Here is a 23676-nt window from a genome sequence, read left to right on the forward strand (position 1 = left end):
CCACCGGGAGAACCATGTGTCCACCAGGCACATGGGTTCCCAGCACTGGGGAAGAGCGTGACAGGACTTACAAACCAGTGTCTATTGGCCATGCTTTCATTTGGAAGTAGGCGAGTAGAGCCATCTTACCTGAAGTGGGAAACTGCAGCTGACCGAGCCAGAAGCCACCCCGTCTGTGAAATCAAAGAGCTGAACTGTGGCTGTTTATTTAAACAGCATTTTTTTTCTCAACTTCAATCAACAGGGTACCTATGAATAACAAAGAATTTAAATAAATAAATCTAGATTCAATCTTCCCAAGAAGTAGTTGCTTTCAACAACTGTACAAAGATAACACTGAGTCTGTCAGACATGACAAATGGGGGTCTAGTGGGGAAACGGGACGTTTGAAAAAGAAGGTTCAGGACATGTGGACGGTGTGCAGGACAAGGCCAGAGCCCTCTCCCAGGAGCCCCGGGCAGCACGGGGCCACGAGCTCAACCCTGGTTCCTAAGCCAAGGAAGAGTCCTCGAGAGTGTGGAGGACCCCGTCTACAACATGAACACCCGACAGGGCACAGGACCCTCCTTTCGGGGAGAACAGCGTCACCCCTTGTGCTCATTCATTCAGTCGCCATCCACACCCACCCGTCGGGGCGCGCTCCCAGAACTCCAGACAGCAACCCGCACAGGATGGGGCCTAAGGAGCTTGTGCCCCATGGACGACTCTTTTCACCTGCCAGGAAGGTGAGGGACAAACTGCCTCCACCTGTCCTGCCAAGACGGCAGGCAGAGGCCACACACCTACCTGTCCAGGTGATAGGCAGGTGCAAGAGACATACACACTTGCACCTGGTCCAGGTGAAGAGCAGGCACAGGACACACACACACACACACACACACACACACACACACATGTACCTGGACCAGGTGACGTGCAGGTACAGACACAGGACACCAGGAAGCAGACTTAGAACTCCAGGAGGAGCAGGACGGTCACACCCCTAGGACAGATGACACACAGTCCCTGCAGGCTGGGCCAGGTCAGGTGTGCCCAGAGGATGCCAGGGGCCCCGCCCTTCCTCCCCTGCCCTACCCAGGTCCCGGGTCCCAGCCCCAGGGAAGCAACAATGGTGTCTGGGGAGCTGCCCATGCTGGTCCTCTTCTAGCAGAGGAGCCCCTCCTGTGTCCGCCCTCACTTCCCTGCCACCCCAGGGTCCCTCTAGCCCTGGGAGCGCCTGAGAGGCACTCTCCTCATGCAGGAAGGCCGAGCGCTGCACAGACCTGGCTGCCGCGCACTGCCCTCTTCCTGGGCCTCATCTAGAGGGGACTTTTCTAGAAAAAGTTGGATCCCCAGGTAGGGCCATCCAGGTGGCCAGTGTGTGCAGTGTCTGGGGGTGGGGGTGGCTGCCATGTGTTTTGAATTGACTCCACTCGGGAGGTTCATTAAGAAAGTGGTACAATCGTTTCTCGGCCTTTTGGCTGAGATCAAGTGTGAAGACAGTGGTATATCTGGAGGAAATGCGGAGTTTTTCTGGGGTTTTTCCTTATAAAGAACAAAAAATGCCAAACTCAATTTTGAGTTATAATGGTTAAATGTTATTAAAGTTATTATAGTATTTGTGTCCCTTTCCAGAGCCAACTTTTTCTTATTTTAATGTTTCTGAACATTTGTCGACAAGCACCTGGAAACCAGGGTGCCCGTTTGGTCTGTTTCCTCTCGCAGAGGCTGTCATGACGCCAGTGGTGCGTGTGCTGCGGACGGAGAGGTCGCAAAACTGAGTACATTTAAAACTAACAGCTCAGAAGGAGCAGCCCTGCCCCGGCCATCAGGCTCGTGCGGCCACCTCCTCCAGGAAATGGGGCACTGGTGTGCGGCGCAGGCTGCCCCCCGAGGCGGGGGCACCACGGGACTGTGACTGCGGGAGTCCAGCCTGAACGTGAAAAGCGAACGACGCTTGGCGACCTCTGACGGACGGACCCAGAATAACACTCACTGCGGGGTTATTAGCAGATGGGCAAGGCCGAACAAGGCGGCCGGAATCAGGGCCGGAGCGATGGCGCTGGTGAAATGCTTGCCCTGAAGCTGGTGGTACAAGACACAAACCCCGTCAGTGGCCCTGGTTTCCCAGACACACCAGGCTCTTCCCAAGGGCGCGGGGATGCCCAGAACCACTGCGGTGTTGAGAAGGGCGGCACCCACGCTCACAGGATGTCCCAGGGCCTCAGGCTCCCGCCACCTCCGACCCCCCCCAACCCCGGCACCCACCTCTCTTGCTCAGCCTGCTTATACTTCAGGGTGGAGACGTGCAGGTCTGCCATCTCCAGCTCCATCTGGCGGGCTTCCAGAAGGTGCCATTGTACCTGTTGACGCATGTCCCAGGGGTGGTGTAGACAACATTTGTAGAGAAAAATGAGCAGTTTCTGAGGTTTTCTGAAGTTGTTCTCAACACCTTCCGCTGCTGATCATGGGAAGAAAAGAAGGAATGCTGTCAAACTCTCCACTTATCAAAGAAAAGAACTCTTATGGTCCCTCCTTCTGGATCCTCGCCCACTGCAGAGTCTGGGGGGCCTGCTGTGGGGATCTGAGATGCAACTGTGGCTCCACCACCTGCTGGCGGTGAGATCCCAGGTGAGTTACCTCATCGTCAGTATTGGGGCCCTCGTGTCTGTAAGTGGGTCACAGCACCTGAGTGCTGGCACCGTGTGGAGGGTTTCTGGGCCCCACATGTGAGCAGTGGACGGTGCCCAGCCCACAGCAATGAACCTGGTTCTTTGAAAATATTCATAAAATCAATAAATCTCTAGCAAGCGTGACAAAGAAAAGGAGAGAAAGACACTAACAAGTTCAGGAAAGAAATGTGATTTTACCACCAATCCTGCAGACATGAAGAGGATGACAGATACCACGAACAACAGCACACATGGAAATCTGACAGCTCAGATCAGTGACCTACCCCTTGAAACACACAAACTACCACAACTCACCCAACAGGACAGATCATTAGAATAGCCCTATAATTGCTAACAAAATTTAATTCATAATTCTAAAATTCATGAAAAAGTAATCTCCAGGCTGAGATGATTTCAGCAGAGAATTCTACCAAACATTTAAACAAAAATTAACCAATGAAGCTAGAACACTCCCTTACACCATACACGAAATAAACTCAAAATGGATCAAAGACTTAAACATAAGACAAGATACAATAAACCTCCTAGAAGGAAATCTAAGCAAAGCATTATCTCACATACATCTCAAAAATCTTCTCCTAGGCCAGTCTACCCAAGCAATAGAAATAATAGCAAGAATAAACAAATGGGACCTAATGAAACTTAAAAGCTTCTGCACAGCAAAGGAAACCATAAGCAAAACAAAATGACAACCTACGGAATGGGAGGACATTTTTGCAAAAGATGAAACTGACCAAGGCTTGATCTCCAGAATATATAAGCAGCTCATATGACTTAAGAAAACAAAACAACCCAATCCAAAAATGGGCAGAAGACCTAAAGAAGCAATTCTCCAGTGAAGACTGCAAATGGCCAATAGGCACATGTAAAAATGCTCACTGTCACTAATTATCAGAGAAATGGAAATCAAAACTACAAAACACCAGTCAGAATGGCCGTCACTTCAAAGTTCATGAATGATAAATGCTAGAGGGGGTATGGAGAAAAGGGAACTCTCTTACACTGCTGGTGGGAATGTAGTTTGGTGTAGCCATTATGGAAAACAGAATGGAATTTCCTCAAAAAACTAAAAACAGACTTACCTTATGATCCAGCAATCCCACTTCTGGGTATATATTCAAAGGAAATTCCAAGGCAAAAAGGTACCTGCACCCCAGTATTCATAGCACCACTATATATAATAGCCAAAACGTGGAAGCAACCTAAATGAAAAAACAGGTGGCTGGATGAAGCTGATGTAGTATATTTATACAATGGAATACTACTCTGCCATTAAAAAGGTTAAAAGAATGCTATTTGCAGCAATAAGGATGGACCTAGAGATCGTCATTCGTAGTGAAGTGAGCCAGAAAGAGAAAAATACCAAATGATATGACTCATATGTGCAATCAAAAAAAAGATGACACTATGAATTCATCTACAAAACAAACAGGTTCGCAAAATTGGTTAACAATCTTATGGTTACCAGGGAAAGGGGGTGGGAAGGGCTAAATGTGGGAGTTTATTTAACATTTACAAATGTTAGCCACTAAATATACAATAAATTTTTTTTTAAGTTTCTTCTGTATAGCACAGAAATCTATGTTCAAAATCTGTTAATAACCTATACTGGAAAAGCTGCTACAGCCACCAACTGAGGAAGCAAGAGAAGAAAAAAGGAGAGTGAGTTACCCTAGGCTAGAGCCGGGTCCTCCTAAAGTCCTTTCCTGCTGCTAACGCTGCCCTCTGACCGCACTGCGCCCTCCTCCCAGTAGCAGGCTGACATGAACACATGCTTCCTGTGAACCTGGGGCAGCAGAGGCTGCCCCCACGACAGGCCCCGGGGAGATGGGAGCAAGTCCACCTGCCCCCTGCCGCCCTCTAACCGCACCGCACCTGCCTTCCGGAGCCAACTGACCTGGAAGTGTCCCATGAACTTGGGGCACTGGCGGGGGGAGAGGGGCGCTGCCCTGGCGAACTGGTTGATTTGTCCCCATCTTCCCCGCAGCATGGCCTGGAGGCAGCCTCTACTGTCCCAGGCACGTCCTCAGGTCAGCCTGCTCCCGGGAGGCGGGCCCAGTGTGGTCGCAGGCAGCAGAAGCAACCGCGGGTTTAGGGATCTGCCCATGCGAGTCTATGGATTTGCTTCAAACTCCCCTGCAGTCTGTCCTGGCCTTGGCCTCTGCTACCCCCCCCCCCCCCCCCCCCCCGGTTCTTGGGACTCAGTTTACAGATCAGCCTGCTCCCGGGAGGCGGGAGCTGTGCTGTCAGGGGATGGAGGCGGCGATGGCGGGACTGGGGCTGCCCTGTGTGAGCGCGGGGATTTGCTACCACTTCCCGCTGTCGCTACCGCCATCCCTGCACACTCACCGCACCGCGCCCTCCTCTCAAAAGCAGACTGACCTGTAACCTGGGTCCTGCAAATCTGGGGCTTTAGAGACAGCCCACAGGACAGGCCGTGGGGTAGATGGGAACAACTCGACAGCTCCCAGGAGCAGACCCCTCTCCCTGCTGCTGCCGCGGATACCGCCGGCCCCGCACCCTGGCAGCCTCGCACCCGCCTCCCGCAGGCAGGCCATGACCTGAGGGCCGGTGGGAAGTGCTCAAGGGCAGTCCGGCTCCCTCCCACCTCCCGGGGCTGCACCCGCTTACACAAGCGGCAGCAAAGAAACGGGGTTCAGGGGCTACTAACCGGGGGAAGGCACCACGAACCATGGCGGCGGCCCCGCACCCGCCTCAGGGTCATAACGGGACGCGCGGCCTGGACCTCACCCCACGCCCCCCCCTCCCTGTGCGCCTCCCCAGCTGCGCAGCCCAGACCTCACCCGGCTCCCCGACCTGCGCGCCCCCACCAGCGCCCCCTTACCTGCCCGGCGATGGCAGCGGAGGCGACGGCAAGCGGCGGCCCAGACCCCAAGCCGCGTTCCTCCTCGGGAGCAGGTCCAGGGGCGCCCGGCTACCGTCCAGCTTCCACACGCGCCGGGCGGGGTCCGGCATCTGCGTGTCCGCGCCTTCTCCCGCCCGCAGCGCGGACGCTCGGGGTGGGGCTCCCGCTGTCTGGTTCTCTGCGAGTGGGCCCAGCCGGGCCGGGCGGGGCCTGGCGGTAGGGCGGTAGAGCGCGCCCACCCCTCTGCCCACCCCACCGGGTCTCCATCCCCAGCGACCCCACCCCGTCACCGGACTAGGTCCTGGCACTCAACCAGAACCAGCACCGGCCCTGGGCCAGGCCACACACCCCAGCCCCACTCCCCTTGCTTGCCCCGCCACCCCCAGTCTCAGACTGCACCCCCAAGACAGGGTTTCTTGTCACAAGGAAGTCCCCGCCCCCACACGCCACCCTGCTAGTACTCACCTGTGGCCCTCACACCCCAAGCACACTCCTCATGCCTCACCGCAGGACCCCCCACATCCTGATGCGTTCCCCTTCACCCCTCAGCCTGTCCTCCTTCAACGCGGGATCCCCCTCACTCAGAGTGCACCCCTACCTGGAGCTGACACCCTCACCCCTTACCCCGGCGGGTGGGGCGAGGAAGTCCGGGCTCTGGTCACCATGGTGACTGCCACCAGCGGGAATCTGACCTAGTGAGGCACAGCACAGTCTGAGGCTACAGGGCGCAGCGGGCCAGGCAGGAAGCAGTTCCAATTCCAGCTCAGGCACTCTAACCTCCACGCCCTGCGCCTCATCTGAGCCTGGGGGTCAGGGTGGTCCCAGGCTGCCTGCCACTGGCCTGTGGGCCTTGGGTGGTTGATGGCCCGGATGGTGATCCGGACCCTGAGAGCGGAGACACAGGGGCCTGTGGGGGTGTGAGGGTGCTGCTGAGCCTGGGGATGGACAGCAGGCAGTGGGCTATGTGAGTCAGGCTATGTGTGTGGCCTGGGCTCAGCCCAGGTGGGTGCAGGGACTGCGTTCATTTGCCCCGGGGCAGAGGGGAAAAGGACAGGAGATTTGAAAGTGTCCTTGTTAGGAGCCCAAGGCTGGAGAGCCAAGCAGACAGCTGCGCTGGACAGGCCACCTTGGAACCCACCACGACGCTGGTCAGTCCCTTGAATTGGGGAGACTGTTGATGGGCCAGTGAGAAGTCCCCTGTCCGCCTCTGCCCTGTTGCCTTTAGCCTGAAATATACAGGATAGCCTATTCTCAGGGCTCTGACCTTTAAGGATATGAACACTTTTGCACTCCTATAAAGATAACAAGTTGCAGAATAGGGAATAACCTTTGTTTTGTTGGAGGATTTACAGGGGCACCATAACCTGACCCACATGGACAGCTGCAAAGGATTCCAAAAACAAAGAATTCCTGCACCAAGAAGTTTGCATCAACCAACCACAGCCCCTCCCCTTTTTAGTAGAAAAGGAGCCTAAAGTCTGACTTGGGGAAGATGGTTCTCCAGGACATTAGTCGACCATGTTCTTGGTCTATAGCTGTCCACGTGGGTCAAGTCATGGTGCCCCTGTACAACCTCTAACAAAACAAGTTATTTTCTATTCTGCAACTTGTTGTTTTTATATCAGTGCAAAAGTGTTAATGTGCTTGAAGATCAAAGCCTTGAGGAACAGGCTCTCCTGTTTGTGAGACAGACAAGACTAAGCCTAGATAACAGGGCACGGGTTAAAGCCACAGGAAGAGATCTAGTATGGAGTCAGATTTGTTCTTTTCTATTACGTATCATCTATTTTTATGGTTTAAGTTTACAAGAATTAAGTTTAGCCTTTTCCCACTTTAAGCTGCGCAGTTCAGGAGCATTAAGTGCACTCGCAATGCTGTGGGATCAGCACCTGTCTGGGTTCAGACTCCTTCCTTCCTCAGAGTAAAACCTTGTATCCGAAGCACACCGCACGTCCTCCCTCCCCTAGCCTGTGACAAGCCCTCATCCCCTTGCTCTGTCTTTACCTATCCTGGAGGTTCCCTATCAATGACATCATATAAAAGGTCTGCCCACATCTCTTAAGTTAGGACAGGTAAATCTTTTTGTTTTTACGTGAATTAGCATTTTGTATTTTGAAAGGAAGCTCCAGATGGATTAAAGATGAGATACACTAAATGAAGCCCTTTTAGTAACTGTGCATAATCTCGGGGTAGGCACTGTTGTTCTAAGCGTGAAACCAGAACCAAAGGGAGATGCTTAGCTCTTCCTGTGGCAAAATAAAACCAAACAAAACCAAAAAACAAAGACCAGAAAAGACAGCTCAAAAGACAAACCACAACCTGAAAAAGCATTCCTCTTGACGCAAGGTCAGAGAAAGGTTTCACACCCATGTGGTCTAAAAACCTCTCGAAACCCAGTGTTCTGAAAAGACACAGAACACACACAGGCAGTTCCAACAAGAAGCACTGCAGGTGGCCAGTGTGTGTTAGAGGTGATTGACCTCTCGGGTGAGGACACAGGCAGACAGACACACTGTGGGGGACAGCACTGGTCACCATCACACTGGCAGGTCTTTAGCCTGGTGACAACGTGAGGAGGCAGAGGCCCCAGCAGATCCCCTGGAGGGAAGAGCGAAAAGACACTCCTCTCTGGGGGAACAGTGAGCAGGACACATCAAAGGGCCACAGGTGCATCCCTTCCCCAGCAGTGCTGGTCCTTAGAGCTGATCCCCCCAAAGTGCTTGCACAGCTTTCAAAGATGTGTTTTCTTCAGTAACATGAATTCAAAATAATATGTCATCAAGGCATTTTCAGAAGTGCCTGCCCTGGGCCCTAAAAATACACACATATAAATACATACATATACACATAATCGTATGCACATACGCATACAGGAAAGAGACAGGCTGAAACACAGAGGCAGAGGGAGAGAGAGAGACAGAGAGAGAGGCACTGAGAGACAGAGAGAGAAGGAACACTGGAGCTGGGAATGAGTGGAACTCACGCACATTGTCTCAAGTCAGTCTACATGTCAGAACCCGGTCCCAGTGTCCATCCACCCTGCAGGGGAGAGTGTGGGGATCACACAAGGACGTGTGACCAGAGGGCAAAAAAGGAGGGAGCCACTGTGGGGCAGCCCACCCCAGAGGCCGAGATGGGGCACTGGGCCTGAATCTGACATGACAGAATGACCTAGGAGGTCTCATGCCAGAACAGACGATGTCAGAGTTGTGTTTAATTGCAACCCGCCGACAGGGAGCTGGGAAGCAGGCGGCAAGGAGGGTGACTTTCCCCAGAGCCCAGGGAAGACCCCGGCCTGTGTGGGGTGTGTCCTGCTCCCCACCAGCCCTCTGTGGGGCCCTTCCTTTGCTGAGTCTGTGCACGAGCTCCCTGTGATGCCAGCCCGCAGAGGTGACAGGTGCAGTAGGTGTTTGTGGTTCTAGAGACAGGATGGCTTTCCTAGGAAGCAGGGTCCAGAATGATCCCCACTGGGCCGATGGGGGATTGGGGAGACCCTGAGAGGTAGGTGGCTTGTCCAGCGTGACAGCACTGCTGGTGGAGGAGCCGGGTCTGAACCCAGCTGTGTCCTCACAGCTGTGGCCCTGGCTGCATCCAGGCCTCCCTAGGGCTATAGGAGGGGCCGAGTTGGTGTCACTGTGTGGACATGGCATGGGGTGGGAAGTGAGCCATCGGCAGCCCAGAGAGGCCCCTGGGGAGCTTTGTGTAAGGAGGAAGCTTGGGGAAGGGAACCCCAGGAAGTGACCTCACTTCCCTGGCAACAGAGCCCAACAGAACTTGGAATCCAGGTCACCAGGCCTGTAGAGAAGAACCCTTCTCAACTGACTTGGCTGGTGAACTCAGCTCAACTCAGACATGTTTTGTTGCATCCCAAGATCCCGAGGTCGCAGCCCCTGGAAAGCCCACAGCAACGGCCTTTGCCAACAGTGCCGACAGTGGGTCGGGTCTCACCCCAGGCACCTCTGGCCTTTTGGCCAGAGGGACCGAAAGGTAACACAGGGATGCCCACGGCAGGCCCGCCCAGGCCAGGCCACCACTCAGATCCCACCCGGGTAGCCCCACGGCCCCTTCCTGACTGGTGGAGGTGGGGCAGTCATGTTGGGGGGGGTCCTGCCTCAAGCAAGAGCAGGCTGAGGAAGGGTGGGAGGCCTGGGGGGCCGATCACGTCCACAACCTGGGTCCAAACGGGCTGGCTGGGATGTGGAGAACCAGGGCAGAGCCCTGCTGCCCGAGGTGGCGCCCATGCCCTCTGGGTGTGTCTCTTGCCTCCCGGGTGACTGAGCTGTCCAAGGTCCCAGTCTGATCTGGCAGCAGAGGGTCGAGTGGGGCAGAAGCAGGCGTGGTCCTGGCCAGGCAGGGCTCTGAGACCTCCGGGCCGGGCCGGCTGCCGGTCACTGTCATTGCAGAGCCGGACACCGCAGGATCCAGGGGACCAGGACACCCATGACACCTGCCCAAGCGAGAGGCTGGTGTGCCACACTTTGGAAGGCCAGCGCAGGCTCCAGAAGAGTCTGGGTATGAAGGGCTCCTCACCACCACGGCCTCCTGCCCACACACCGCCCAGGTCTCTCCTCAAGATCCTGCCTGGGGCTGAGGGGCAGCTCAGCACCCCCAGCTCTGACCTGGAGCACCGTGCCCACCTCCCGGGGAGTCAGGTAGAGGACCAGGAGCCCCCCGAAGCAGAGCCCAAAGGTGAGAAGGGCAGGGCTGGTGTGCGTGTGTAGGTGAGGGAGGGCGGAGGGCTGGGCCACACAGGGAGGCGTCCCCAAAGGTTGCTGTTGGGACCAGAGCAAAGACTGGCCTCAGACCACCTGTCTGGAAGACTTCATGAAGTCACAGAACACATCCTGTGGGCACTCGCTGGGTGGGAGCTGTCTGCAAAGCTATGGAAAGATTTTTCTCCTTGAAAAGGCACATGGAAAGGGAGGCATGTGGGTACCTTTTTCCTTTCTCACAGCCTGACCACAACCACTAGACTTAAAGCTCTCTCCACACCAACAGCTACAGGTCCAGAGCAGGCGGGGACAGGGGAACATGCCAGAGAACAAAAACAGGACCACAAGGATCCAGCAGGAGACCGCGAGCTCCCTCCTGCTGCTCCTGCTCTTGAAGATCCTGCAGCTCCTGCTAATCTTGCAACTCCTGAAGATCTTGCTGCTCCACCTGCATTTGAAGAGCCGGGCGCTCCTGCTGATCTTGCCGGACCTGAAGGGCCTGCCACTCCTGCTGATCTAGCCGCTCCTCAAGGGCCTGCCGCTCCTCAAGGGCCTGCCACTACTGAAGAGCCTGCCGCTACTGAAGAGCCTGCCGCTACTGAAGAGCCTGCTGCTACTGAAGAGCCTGCCGCTCCTGCTGATCTAGCCGCTCCTGAAGAGCCTGCCTCTCTGGCTGACCTGGCCGCTCTTGAAGACCCTGTCGCTCCTGAAGAGCCTGCCGCTCCTGCTGATCTAGCCACTACTGAAGAGCCTGCCTCTCTGGCTGATCTAGCCGCTCCTGAACAGCCTGCCGCTCCTGAAGAGCCTGCCGCACCTGAAGAGCCTGCCGCTCCTGCTGATCTAGCCGCTCCTGAACAGCCTGCCGCTCCTGAAGAGCCTGCCGCACCTGAAGAGCCTGCCGCTCCTGCTGATCATGCCGATCCTGAAGAGCCTACCGCTCCTGCTTATCTAGCCACTCCTGAAGAGCCAGCCGCTCCCGCAGATCTAACCGCTCCTGAACAGCCTGCCGCACCTGAAGAGCCTGCCGCTCCTGAAGAGCCTGCCGCTACTGAAGAGCCTGATGCACCTGAAGAGCCTGCCGCTCCTGAAGAGCCTGCCGCTCCTGAACAGCCTGCAGCTCCTGAAGAGCCTTTCGCTCCTGCTGATCTAGCCGCTCCTGAAGAGCCTGCCGCTCCTGCTGATCTAGCCGCTCCTGAACAGCCTGCCGCTCCTGAAGAGCCTTTCGCTCCTGCTGATCTAGCCGCTCCTGAAGAGCCTGCCTCTCTGGCTGATCTGGCCGCTCTTGAAGACCCTGTCACTCCTGAAGAGCCTGCCGCTCCTGCTGATCTAGCCGCTCCTGAACAGCCTGCAGCTCCTGAAGAGCCTGCCGCACCTGAAGAGCCTGCCTCTCTGGCTGATCTGGCCGCTCTTGAAGACCCTGTCACTCCTGAAGAGCCTGCCGCTCCTGAAGAGCCTGCCGCTCCTGAAGAGCCTGCCTCTCTGGCTGATCTAGCCGCTCCTGAACAGCCTGCCGCACCTGAAGAGCCTGCCGCACCTGAAGAGCCTGCCGCTCCTGCTGATCATGCCGCTCCTGAACAGCCTGCCGCTCCTGAAGAGCCTGCCGCTCCTGAAGAGCCTGCCTCTCTGGCTGATCTAGCCGCTCCTGAACAGCCTGCCGCACCTGAAGAGCCTGCCGCACCTGAAGAGCCTGCCGCTCCTGCTGATCATGCCGCTCCTGAACAGCCTGCCGCTCCTGAAGAGCCTGCCGCTCCTGAAGAGCCTGCCTCTCTGGCTGATCTAGCCGCTCCTGAACAGCCTGCCGCACCTGAAGAGCCTGCCGCTCCTGCTGATCTACCCACTCCTGAAGAGCCTGATGCTCCTACTGATCTAGCCACACCTGAAGAGCCTACCACTCCTGCTGATCTAGCCCCTCCTGAAGAGCCTGATGCTCCTACTGATCTAGCCACTCCTGAAGAGCCTGCCGCTCCTGCTGATCATGCCGCTCCTGAACAGCCTGCCGCTCCTGAAGAGCCTGCCGCTCCTGAAGAGCCTGCCTCTCTGGCTGATCTAGCCGCTCCTGAACAGCCTGCCGCACCTGAAGAGCCTGCCGCTCCTGCTGATCTAGCCACTCCTGAAGAGCCTGATGCTCCTACTGATCTAGCCACACCTGAAGAGCCTGCCGCACCTGAAGAGCCTGCCGCACCTGAAGAGCCTGCCGCACCTGAAGAGCCTGCCGCACCTGAAGAGCCTGCCGCTCCTGCTGATCATGCCGATCCTGAAGAGCCTACCGCTCCTGCTGATCTAGCCACTCCTGAAGAGCCTGATGCTCCTACTGATCTAGCCACACCTGAAGAGCCTGCCGCTCCTGCTGATCATGCCGATCCTGAAGAGCCTACCACTCCTGCTGATCTAGCCACTCCTGAAGAGCCTGATGCTCCTACTGATCTAGCCACTCCTGAAGAGCCTGATGCTCCTACTGATCTAGCCACACCTGAAGAGCCTGCCGCTCCTGCTGATCATGCCGATCCTGAAGAGCCTGCCGCTCCTGCTGATCTAGCCACACCTGAAGAGCCTGATGCTCCTACTGATCTAGCCACACCTGAAGAGCCTGCCGCTCCTGCTGATCATGCCGATCCTGAAGAGCCTACCACTCCTGCTGATCTAGCCACTCCTGAAGAGCCTGATGCTCCTACTGATCTAGCCACTCCTGAAGAGCCTGATGCTCCTACTGATCTAGCCACACCTGAAGAGCCTGCCGCTCCTGCTGATCATGCCGATCCTGAAGAGCCTGCCGCTCCTGCTGATCTAGCCACACCTGAAGAGCCTGCCGCTCCTGCTGATCTAGCCACACCTGAAGAGCCAGCCACTCCTGCTGATCTAGCCGCTCCTGCTGATCTAGCCGCTCCTAAAGAGCCAGCCACTCCTGCTGATCTAGCCGCTCCTGCTGATCTAGCCGCTGCTGAAGAGCCTGCCACTCCTGCTGATCTAGCCGCTCCTGCTAATCTAGCCGCTCCTGAAGAGCCTTTCGCTCCTGCTGATCTTGCCGGACCTGAAGGGCCTGCCACTCCTGCTGATCTAGCCGCTCCTCAAGGGCCTGCCGCTCCTCAAGGGCCTGCCACTACTGAAGAGCCTGCTGCTACTGAAGAGCCTGCCGCTACTGAAGAGCCTGCCGCTACTGAAGAGCCTGCTGCTACTGAAGAGCCTGCCGCTCCTGAAGAGCCTGCCGCTCCTGAAGAGCCTGCCTCTCTGGCTGATCTAGCCGCTCCTGAACAGCCTGCCGCTCCTGAAGAGCCTGCCGCACCTGAAGAGCCTGCCGCTCCTGCTGATCATGCCGCTCCTGAACAGCCTGCCGCTCCTGAAGAGCCTGCCGCTCCTGAACAGCCTGCCGCACCTGAAGAGCCTGCCGCTCCTGCTGATCTAGCCACACCTGAAGAGCCTGCCGCACCTGAAGAGCCTGCCGCTCCTGCTGATCTACCCACTCCTGAAGAGCCTGATGCTCCTACTGATCTAGCCACACCTGAAGAGCCTGCCGCACCTGAAGAGCCTGCCGCACCTGAAGAGCCTGCCGCTCCTGCTGATCATGCCGATCCTGAAGAGCCTGCCGCTCCTGCTGATCTAGCCGCTGCTGAAGAGCCTGCCGCTCCTGCTGATCTAGCCGCTCCTAAAGAGCCAGCCACTCCTGCTGATCTAGCCGCTCCTGCTAATCTAGCCGCTCCTGAAGAGCCTGCCGCTCCTGCTGATCATGCCGATCCTGAAGAGCCTACAACTCCTGCTGATCTAGCCACTCCTGAAGAGCCTGATGCTCCTACTGATCTAGCCACTCCTGAAGAGCCTGCCGCTCCTGCTGATCATGCCGATCCTGAAGAGCCTACCACTCCTGCTGATCTAGCCACTCCTGAAGAGCCTGATGCTCCTACTGATCTAGCCACTCCTGAAGAGCCTGCCGCTCCTGCTGATCATGCCGCTCCTGAACAGCCTGCCGCTCCTGAAGAGCCTGCCGCTCCTGAAGAGCCTGCCTCTCTGGCTGATCTAGCCGCTCCTGAACAGCCTGCCGCACCTGAAGAGCCTGCCGCTCCTGCTGATCTAGCCACTCCTGAAGAGCCTGCCGCTCCTGCTGATCATGCCGCTCCTGACCAGCCTGCCGCTCCTGAAGAGCCTGCCTCTCTGGCTGATCTAGCCGCTCCTGAACAGCCTGCCGCACCTGAAGAGCCTGCCGCACCTGAAGAGCCTGCCGCACCTGAAGAGCCTGCCGCACCTGAAGAGCCTACCGCTCCTGCTGATCTAGCCACTCCTGAAGAGCCTGATGCTCCTACTGATCTAGCCACACCTGAAGAGCCTGCCGCTCCTGCTGATCATGCCGATCCTGAAGAGCCTACCACTCCTGCTGATCTAGCCACTCCTGAAGAGCCTGATGCTCCTACTGATCTAGCCACTCCTGAAGAGCCTGATGCTCCTACTGATCTAGCCACACCTGAAGAGCCTGCCGCTCCTGCTGATCATGCCGATCCTGAAGAGCCTGCCGCTCCTGCTGATCTAGCCACACCTGAAGAGCCTGATGCTCCTACTGATCTAGCCACACCTGAAGAGCCTGCCGCTCCTGCTGATCATGCCGATCCTGAAGAGCCTACCACTCCTGCTGATCTAGCCACTCCTGAAGAGCCTGATGCTCCTACTGATCTAGCCACTCCTGAAGAGCCTGATGCTCCTACTGATCTAGCCACACCTGAAGAGCCAGCCACTCCTGCTGATCTAGCCGCTCCTGCTGATCTAGCCGCTCCTAAAGAGCCAGCCACTCCTGCTGATCTAGCCGCTCCTGCTGATCTAGCCGCTGCTGAAGAGCCTGCCACTCCTGCTGATCTAGCCGCTCCTGCTAATCTAGCCGCTCCTGAAGAGCCTTTCGCTCCTGCTGATCTTGCCGGACCTGAAGGGCCTGCCACTCCTGCTGATCTAGCCGCTCCTGAACAGCCTGCCGCTCCTGAAGAGCCTGCCGCACCTGAAGAGCCTGCCGCTACTGAAGAGCCTGCCGCTACTGAAGAGCCTGCTGCTACTGAAGAGCCTGCCGCTCCTGAAGAGCCTGCCGCTCCTGAAGAGCCTGCCTCTCTGGCTGATCTAGCCGCTCCTGAACAGCCTGCCGCTCCTGAAGAGCCTGCCGCACCTGAAGAGCCTGCCGCTCCTGCTGATCATGCCGCTCCTGAACAGCCTGCCGCTCCTGAAGAGCCTGCCGCTCCTGAACAGCCTGCCGCACCTGAAGAGCCTGCCGCTCCTGCTGATCTAGCCACACCTGAAGAGCCTGCCGCACCTGAAGAGCCTGCCGCTCCTGCTGATCATGCCGATCCTGAAGAGCCTGCCGCTCCTGCTGATCTAGCCGCTGCTGAAGAGCCTGCCGCTCCTGCTGATCTAGCCGCTCCTAAAGAGCCAGCCACTCCTGCTGATCTAGCCGCTCCTGCTAATCTAGCCGCTCCTGAAGAGCCTGCCGCTCCTGCTGATCATGCCGATCCTGAAGAGCCTACCACTCCTGCTGATCTAGCCACTCCTGAAGAGCCTGATGCTCCTACTGATCTAGCCACTCCTGAAGAGCCTGCCGCTCCTGCTGATCATGCCGATCCTGAAGAGCCTACCACTCCTGCTGATCTAGCCACTCCTGAAGAGCCTGATGCTCCTACTGATCTAGCCACTCCTGAAGAGCCTGCCGCTCCTGCTGATCATGCCGATCCTGAAGAGCCTACCACTCCTGCTGATCTAGCCACTCCTGAAGAGCCTGCCGCTCCTGCTGATCATGCCGCTCCTGAACAGCCTGCCGCTCCTGAAGAGCCTGCCTCTCTGGCTGACCTGGCCGCTCTTGAAGACCCTGTCGCTCCTGAAGAGCCTGCTGCTCCTGCTGATCTAGCCACTACTGAAGAGCCTGCCGCTCCTAAAGAGCCTGCCTCTCTGGCTGATCTAGCCGCTCCTGAACAGCCTGCCGCTCCTGAAGAGCCTGCCACACCTGAAGAGCCTGCCGCTCCTGCTGATCTAGCCGCTCCTGAACAGCCTGCCGCTCCTGAAGAGCCTGCCGCACCTGAAGAGCCTGCCGCTCCTGCTGATCTAGCCACTCCTGAAGAGCCTGCCGCTCCTGCTGATCATGCCGATCCTGAAGAGCCTACCGCTCCTGCTTATCTAGCCACTCCTGAAGAGCCAGCCGCTCCCGCAGATCTAACCGCTCCTGAACAGCCTGCCGCACCTGAAGAGCCTGCCGCTCCTGAAGAGCCTGCCGCTACTGAAGAGCCTGATGCACCTGAAGAGCCTGCCGCTCCTGAAGAGCCTGCCGCTCCTGAACAGCCTGCAGCTCCTGAAGAGCCTTTCGCTCCTGCTGATCTAGCCGCTCCTGAAGAGCCTGCCGCTCCTGCTGATCTAGCCGCTCCTGAACAGCCTGCCGCTCCTGAAGAGCCTTTCGCTCCTGCTGATCTAGCCGCTCCTGAAGAGCCTGCCTCTCTGGCTGATCTGGCCGCTCTTGAAGACCCTGTCACTCCTGAAGAGCCTGCCGCTCCTGCTGATCTAGCCGCTCCTGAACAGCCTGCAGCTCCTGAAGAGCCTGCCGCACCTGAAGAGCCTGCCTCTCTGGCTGATCTGGCCGCTCTTGAAGACCCTGTCACTCCTGAAGAGCCTGCCGCACCTGAAGAGCCTGCCGCTCCTGAAGAGCCTGCCGCTCCTGAAGAGCCTGCCTCTCTGGCTGATCTAGCCGCTCCTGAACAGCCTGCCGCACCTGAAGAGCCTGCCGCACCTGAAGAGCCTGCCGCTCCTGCTGATCATGCCGATCCTGAAGAGCCTGATGCTCCTACTGATCTAGCCACTCCTGAAGAGCCTGCCGCTCCTGCTGATCATGCCGCTCCTGAACAGCCTGCCGCTCCTGAAGAGCCTGCCGCTCCTGAAGAGCCTGCCGCTCCTGCTGATCTACCCACTCCTGAAGAGCCTGATGCTCCTACTGATCTAGCCACACCTGAAGAGCCTGCCGCTCCTGCTGATCATGCCGCTCCTGAACAGCCTGCCGCTCCTGAAGAGCCTGCCGCTCCTGAAGAGCCAGCCTCTCTGGCTGATCTAGCCGCTCCTGAACAGCCTGCCGCACCTGAAGAGCCTGCCGCTCCTGCTGATCTACCCACTCCTGAAGAGCCTGATGCTCCTACTGATCTAGCCACACCTGAAGAGCCTGCCGCACCTGAAGAGCCTGCCGCACCTGAAGAGCCTGCCGCACCTGAAGAGCCTGCCGCTCCTGCTGATCATGCCGATCCTGAAGAGCCTACCGCTCCTGCTGATCTAGCCACTCCTGAAGAGCCTGATGCTCCTACTGATCTAGCCACACCTGAAGAGCCTGCCGCTCCTGCTGATCATGCCGATCCTGAAGAGCCTACCACTCCTACTGATCTAGCCACTCCTGAAGAGCCTGATGCTCCTACTGATCTAGCCACTCCTGAAGAGCCTGATGCTCCTACTGATCTAGCCACACCTGAAGAGCCTGCCGCTCCTGCTGATCATGCCGATCCTGAAGAGCCTACCGCTCCTGCTGATCTAGCCACTCCTGAAGAGCCTGATGCTCCTACTGATCTAGCCACACCTGAAGAGCCTCCCGCTCCTGCTGATCTAGCCGCTGCTGAAGAGCCTGCCACTCCTGCTGATCTAGCCACACCTGAAGAGCCTGCCGCTCCTGCTGATCTAGCCGCTCCTAAAGAGCCAGCCACTCCTGCTGATCTAGCCGCTCCTGCTGATCTAGCCGCTGCTGAAGAGCCAGCCACTCCTGCTGATCTAGCCGCTCCTGCTAATCTAGCCGCTCCTGAAGAGCCTTTCGCTCCTGCTGATCTTGCCGGACCTGAAGGGCCTGCCACTCCTGCTGATCTAGCCGCTCCTCAAGGGCCTGCCACTCCTCAAGGGCCTGCCACTACTGAAGAGCCTGCCGCTACTGAAGAGCCTGCCGCTACTGAAGAGCCTGCCGCTACTGAAGAGCCTGCCGCTACTGAAGGGCCTGCCGCTACTGAAGAGCCTGCCGCTACTGAAGAGCCTGCCGCTACTGAAGAGCCTGCCGCTCCTGAACAGCCTGCCGCTCCTGAACAGCCTGCCGCTCCTGAACAGCCTGCCGCTTCTGCTGATCTAGCCGCTCCTGAAGAGCCTGCCTCTCTGGCTGATCTGGCCGCTCTTGAAGACCCTGTCACTCCTGAAGAGCCTGCCGCTCCTGCAGAGCCTGCCGCACCTGAAGAGCCTGCCGCTCCTGCTGATCTAGCCGCTCCTGAACAGCCTGCAGCTCCTGAAGAGCCTGCCGCACCTGAAGAGCCTGCCTCTCTGGCTGATCTAGCCGCTCCTGCTAATCTAGCCGCTCCTGAAGAGCCTGCCTCTCTGGCTGATCTGGCCGCTCTTGAAGACCCTGTCACTCCTGAAGAGCCTGCCGCACCTGAAGAGCCTGCCGCTCCTGAAGAGCCTGCCGCTCCTGAAGAGCCTGCCGCACCTGAAGAGCCTGCCTCTCTGGCTGATCTAGCCGCTCCTGAACAGCCTGCCGCACCTGAAGAGCCTGCCGCACCTGAAGAGCCTGCCGCTCCTGCTGATCTAGCCGCTCCTAAAGAGCCAGCCACTCCTGCTGATCTAGCCGCTCCTGAACAGCCTGCCGCACCTGAAGAGCCTGCCGCACCTGAAGAGCCTGCCGCTCCTGCTGATCTAGCCACACCTGAAGAGCCTGCCGCTCCTGCTGATCATGCCGATCCTGAAGAGCCTACCACTCCTGCTGATCTAGCCACTCCTGAAGAGCCTGATGCTCCTACTGATCTAGCCACTCCTGAAGAGCCTGCCGCTCCTGCTGATCATGCCGCTCCTGAAGAGCCTGCCGCTCCTGAAGAGCCTGCCGCTCCTGCTGATCTACCCACTCCTGAAGAGCCTGATGCTCCTACTGATCTAGCCACACCTGAAGAGCCTGCCGCACCTGAAGAGCCTGCCGCACCTGAAGAGCCTGCCGCTCCTGCTGATCTAGCCGCTCCTAAACAGCCAGCCACTCCTGCTGATCTAGCCGCTCCTGAACAGCCTGCCGCACCTGAAGAGCCTGCCGCACCTGAAGAGCCTGCCGCTCCTGCTGATCTAGCCACACCTGAAGAGCCTGCCGCTCCTGCTGATCATGCCGATCCTGAAGAGCCTACCGCTCCTGCTGATCTAGCCACTCCTGAAGAGCCTGATGCTCCTACTGATCTAGCCACACCTGAAGAGCCTGCCGCACCTGAAGAGCCTGCCGCACCTGAAGAGCCTGCCGCACCTGAAGAGCCTGCCGCTCCTGCTGATCATGCCGATCCTGAAGAGCCTACCGCTCCTGCTGATCTAGCCACTCCTGAAGAGCCTGATGCTCCTACTGATCTAGCCACTCCTGAAGAGCCTGCCGCTCCTGCTGATCTAGCCACACCTGAAGAGCCTGATGCTCCTACTGATCTAGCCACACCTGAAGAGCCTGCCGCTCCTGCTGATCATGCCGATCCTGAAGAGCCTACCACTCCTGCTGATCTAGCCACTCCTGAAGAGCCTGATGCTCCTACTGATCTAGCCACTCCTGAAGAGCCTGATGCTCCTACTGATCTAGCCACACCTGAAGAGCCTGCCGCTCCTGCTGATCATGCCGATCCTGAAGAGCCTGCCGCTCCTGCTGATCTAGCCACACCTGAAGAGCCTGCCGCTCCTGCTGATCTAGCCACACCTGAAGAGCCAGCCACTCCTGCTGATCTAGCCGCTCCTGCTGATCTAGCCGCTCCTAAAGAGCCAGCCATTCCTGCTGATCTAGCCGCTCCTGCTGATCTAGCCGCTGCTGAAGAGCCTGCCACTCCTGCTGATCTAGCCGCTCCTGCTAATCTAGCCGCTCCTGAAGAGCCTTTCGCTCCTGCTGATCTTGCCGGACCTGAAGGGCCTGCCACTCCTGCTGATCTAGCCGCTCCTCAAGGGCCTGCCGCTCCTCAAGGGCCTGCCACTACTGAAGAGCCTGCTGCTACTGAAGAGCCTGCCGCTACTGAAGAGCCTGCCGCTACTGAAGAGCCTGCCGCTACTGAAGAGCCTGCTGCTACTGAAGAGCCTGCCGCTCCTGAAGAGCCTGCCGCTCCTGAAGAGCCTGCCTCTCTGGCTGATCTAGCCGCTCCTGAACAGCCTGCCGCTCCTGAAGAGCCTGCCGCACCTGAAGAGCCTGCCGCTCCTGCTGATCATGCCGCTCCTGAACAGCCTGCCGCTCCTGAAGAGCCTGCCGCTCCTGAACAGCCTGCCGCACCTGAAGAGCCTGCCGCTCCTGCTGATCTAGCCACACCTGAAGAGCCTGCCGCACCTGAAGAGCCTGCCGCTCCTGCTGATCATGCCGATCCTGAAGAGCCTGCCGCTCCTGCTGATCTAGCCGCTGCTGAAGAGCCTGCCGCTCCTGCTGATCTAGCCGCTCCTAAAGAGCCAGCCACTCCTGCTGATCTAGCCGCTCCTGCTAATCTAGCCGCTCCTGAAGAGCCTGCCGCTCCTGCTGATCATGCCGATCCTGAAGAGCCTACCACTCCTGCTGATCTAGCCACTCCTGAAGAGCCTGATGCTCCTACTGATCTAGCCACTCCTGAAGAGCCTGCCGCTCCTGCTGATCATGCCGCTCCTGAACAGCCTGCCGCTCCTGAAGAGCCTGCCTCTCTGGCTGACCTGGCCGCTCTTGAAGACCCTGTCGCTCCTGAAGAGCCTGCCGCTCCTGCTGATCTAGCCACTACTGAAGAGCCTGCCGCTCCTAAAGAGCCTGCCTCTCTGGCTGATCTAGCCGCTCCTGAACAGCCTGCCGCTCCTGAAGAGCCTGCCACACCTGAAGAGCCTGCCGCTCCTGCTGATCTAGCCGCTCCTGAACAGCCTGCCGCTCCTGAAGAGCCTGCCGCACCTGAAGAGCCTGCCGCTCCTGCTGATCTAGCCACTCCTGAAGAGCCTGCCGCTCCTGCTGATCATGCCGATCCTGAAGAGCCTACCGCTCCTGCTTATCTAGCCACTCCTGAAGAGCCAGCCGCTCCCGCAGATCTAACCGCTCCTGAACAGCCTGCCGCACCTGAAGAGCCTGCCGCTCCTGAAGAGCCTGCCGCTACTGAAGAGCCTGATGCACCTGAAGAGCCTGCCGCTCCTGAAGAGCCTGCCGCTCCTGAACAGCCTGCAGCTCCTGAAGAGCCTTTCGCTCCTGCTGATCTAGCCGCTCCTGAAGAGCCTGCCGCTCCTGCTGATCTAGCCGCTCCTGAACAGCCTGCCGCTCCTGAAGAGCCTTTCGCTCCTGCTGATCTAGCCGCTCCTGAAGAGCCTGCCTCTCTGGCTGATCTGGCCGCTCCTGAAGACCCTGTCACTCCTGAAGAGCCTGCCGCTCCTGCTGATCTAGCCGCTCCTGAACAGCCTGCAGCTCCTGAAGAGCCTGCCGCACCTGAAGAGCCTGCCTCTCTGGCTGATCTGGCCGCTCTTGAAGACCCTGTCACTCCTGAAGAGCCTGCCGCACCTGAAGAGCCTGCCGCTCCTGAAGAGCCTGCCGCTCCTGAAGAGCCTGCCTCTCTGGCTGATCTAGCCGCTCCTGAACAGCCTGCCGCACCTGAAGAGCCTGCCGCACCTGAAGAGCCTGCCGCTCCTGCTGATCATGCCGATCCTGAAGAGCCTGATGCTCCTACTGATCTAGCCACTCCTGAAGAGCCTGCCGCTCCTGCTGATCATGCCGCTCCTGAACAGCCTGCCGCTCCTGAAGAGCCTGCCGCTCCTGAAGAGCCTGCCTCTCTGGCTGATCTAGCCGCTCCTGAACAGCCTGCCGCACCTGAAGAGCCTGCCGCTCCTGCTGATCTACCCACTCCTGAAGAGCCTGATGCTCCTACTGATCTAGCCACACCTGAAGAGCCTGCCGCTCCTGCTGATCATGCCGCTCCTGAACAGCCTGCCGCTCCTGAAGAGCCTGCCGCTCCTGAAGAGCCAGCCTCTCTGGCTGATCTAGCCGCTCCTGAACAGCCTGCCGCACCTGAAGAGCCTGCCGCTCCTGCTGATCTACCCACTCCTGAAGAGCCTGATGCTCCTACTGATCTAGCCACACCTGAAGAGCCTGCCGCACCTGAAGAGCCTGCCGCACCTGAAGAGCCTGCCGCACCTGAAGAGCCTGCCGCTCCTGCTGATCATGCCGATCCTGAAGAGCCTACCGCTCCTGCTGATCTAGCCACTCCTGAAGAGCCTGATGCTCCTACTGATCTAGCCACACCTGAAGAGCCTGCCGCTCCTGCTGATCATGCCGATCCTGAAGAGCCTACCGCTCCTGCTGATCTAGCCACTCCTGAAGAGCCTGATGCTCCTACTGATCTAGCCACACCTGAAGAGCCTGCCGCTCCTGCTGATCTAGTCACACCTGAAGAGCCTCCCGCTCCTGCTGATCTAGCCGCTGCTGAAGAGCCTGCCACTCCTGCTGATCTAGCCACACCTGAAGAGCCTGCCGCTCCTGCTGATCTAGCCGCTCCTAAAGAGCCAGCCACTCCTGCTGATCTAGCCGCTCCTGCTGATCTAGCCGCTGCTGAAGAGCCTGCCACTCCTGCTAATCTAGCCACACCTGAAGAGCCTGCCGCTCCTGCTGATCTAGCCGCTCCTAAAGAGCCAGCCACTCCTGCTGATCTAGCCGCTCCTGCTAATCTAGCCGCTCCTGAAGAGCCTTTCGCTCCTGCTGATCTTGCCGGACCTGAAGGGCCTGCCACTCCTGCTGATCTAGCCGCTCCTCAAGGGCCTGCCACTCCTCAAGGGCCTGCCACTACTGAAGAGCCTGCCGCTACTGAAGAGCCTGCCGCTACTGAAGAGCCTGCCGCTACTGAAGAGCCTGCCGCTACTGAAGGGCCTGCCGCTACTGAAGAGCCTGCCGCTACTGAAGAGCCTGCCGCTCCTGAACAGCCTGCCGCTCCTGAACAGCCTGCCGCTTCTGCTGATCTAGCCGCTCCTGAAGAGCCTGCCTCTCTGGCTGATCTGGCCGCTCTTGAAGACCCTGTCACTCCTGAAGAGCCTGCCGCTCCTGCAGAGCCTGCCGCACCTGAAGAGCCTGCCGCTCCTGCTGATCTAGCCGCTCCTGAACAGCCTGCAGCTCCTGAAGAGCCTGCCGCACCTGAAGAGCCTGCCTCTCTGGCTGATCTAGCCGCTCCTGCTAATCTAGCCGCTCCTGAAGAGCCTGCCTCTCTGGCTGATCTGGCCGCTCTTGAAGACCCTGTCACTCCTGAAGAGCCTGCCGCACCTGAAGAGCCTGCCGCTCCTGAAGAGCCTGCCGCTCCTGAAGAGCCTGCCGCACCTGAAGAGCCTGCCTCTCTGGCTGATCTAGCCGCTCCTGAACAGCCTGCCGCACCTGAAGAGCCTGCCGCACCTGAAGAGCCTGCCGCTCCTGCTGATCTAGCCGCTCCTAAAGAGCCAGCCACTCCTGCTGATCTAGCCGCTCCTGAACAGCCTGCCGCACCTGAAGAGCCTG

General features: G+C 58.2%; 1 long non-coding RNA gene across 1 annotated transcript; it reads right to left on the reverse strand.

Moving 5' to 3' along the window:
• Positions 1-880: 880 nt before the first annotated feature.
• On the reverse strand, positions 881-6215 carry LOC116152357 (uncharacterized). Its single transcript, XR_004135985.2, has 4 exons — positions 5518-6215; positions 2248-2440; positions 1976-2064; positions 881-982 (listed from the first exon to the last, which is right to left on the reverse strand). It is a non-coding gene; the product is annotated as an uncharacterized LOC116152357 (long non-coding RNA).
• Positions 6216-23676: the final 17461 nt, after the last annotated feature.

Source organism: Camelus dromedarius, chromosome 3 (assembly GCF_036321535.1).
Source record: "Camelus dromedarius isolate mCamDro1 chromosome 3, mCamDro1.pat, whole genome shotgun sequence".
Lineage (NCBI taxonomy): Eukaryota > Metazoa > Chordata > Mammalia > Artiodactyla > Camelidae > Camelus > Camelus dromedarius.